This window comes from Glossina fuscipes, unplaced genomic scaffold (assembly GCF_014805625.2).
Source record: "Glossina fuscipes isolate IAEA_lab_2018 unplaced genomic scaffold, Yale_Gfus_2 121, whole genome shotgun sequence".
NCBI classification, from domain to species: domain Eukaryota; kingdom Metazoa; phylum Arthropoda; class Insecta; order Diptera; family Glossinidae; genus Glossina; species Glossina fuscipes.
Window position 1 is genome coordinate 7,430,790 of NW_023998464.1, and position 1,744 is coordinate 7,432,533.

Here is a 1,744-nt window from a genome sequence, read left to right on the forward strand (position 1 = left end):
GTAAATGAGCGAACTTCGAATTTTACAACTTTAGAGAGTAAGTAAATGAGCGACCACTTGTTAGAATGTAAATATTGGAAATATTTATTCTCCTTTCTCCGCATCACATAAAAATACATAAAATTACATGTGCATAAAAATTAATACGAAATTTTTAATGCTGATGAAATGAAAAATTACACGGTATAACCGCATTTGGAAAACATCTAATTTTTACATGACATATAGAATCGAATCGACAAAAGCATTCAAATTTTTGTAATTCTCAATAATAGAAAATTGATTACCCACTGCATTAATATTATTTAATTTTAGTATTATAAATAAAAATACTATTTTAATATTAATTTATTTGAATGTGGTGTTTTCGTAACAGACCATTCAGACTTTCTGATATGGATGGCAGACGGTATAAAAAAAAATCCGTACTGAAACATTCGCATCGGGCCATGGCAATACTCACCTGATACTTCATTTAATGTTCCGAAATAAGAAAACTTGGACTTGAGCTCCTGGAGAGATGGTCAATTTTTTATTTTAAACATTTTTTGGTCGAATAAAATTATCAAACATAAAACTTGATCATTATATATCATAGCATCCGTTAGGGCTTTTGTCTTTAAAATTTCAGGAAGAGCAAAACACATTATTATTCGAGTTGATGTGGCATTACAGACTAACCTATATGCGGCCGGAATTGAATGATTAAAAGTACTGCCTACCGATGAACGTTATTTTGAATACTAAATATTGTATCGTACCATATTACGACACAAGTGATTTTACTTCCTGCTCTCGCGTCTAATCTCAGCGAATAGCATTGTGGAATAATGTTTAAGATTAACAAATTTCAGATGTATTATTGGTCATTTAATATTAGTTTGCAGAAAAAGAAATCCATTATTTTTTCGGTAGATGGCTGCACTGATAGATTTCTCGTAAAGTGTCGATCAAACAATTTCAGATTTATGCTCGTTGGAAAGGTGACATTTCGCAGTAAAAAAACTTCTTTTGCTGTTTTTTCTTTGGTGCATTCAGTTGTGAGTTACAGCGTGTTAAAAATGGAAGTGAACAAAGAGAAAATTCGGTACATTTTACAGTTTTTCTTTGACAAAGGCGAAAATGCAAGCCAGGCGGCTAAAATTGTGAATGGTGTTTATGGTTCCGATACTGTAACAGCCAATTATGTGCAATTTTGGTTTCGTAGATTCCGTTCAGGAATTTTTGGTGCTAAAGATGCACCACGCACAGGTAGGCCGATCGTCGAAAATGTCGATAAAATCGGAGAAATGATCGAAGTTGACCGGCATGTTAGCAGTCGTAACATCGCCCAGGAGCTAAAAATCGACCATAAAACAGTTTTAAACCATTTACACAAAGCTTCAAAAAGAAGTTCGATGTTTGGGTGCCACACCAATTACCAGAAAAAAACATGATGGACCGAATTTCCGTCTGCGAAGCCTTGGCTAAACGGAATGAGATAGACCCATTTCTTAAACGGATGGTGACTGGATGAGACGTGGATCACATACGATAACCCTGTGCGAAAACGATCGTGGTTAAAGAGCGGTGAAGCACCTCAAACGGTGGTCAAACCAGGACTAACGGCCAGGAAGGTTTTGCTATGCATTTGGTGGGACTGGAAGAGGATTATTTATTATGAGTTGCTTCCATATGGACAAACGCTAACTTCTGATCTCTACTGTCAACAAATGGACCGTTTGAAGATAGCGATTGACCAGAA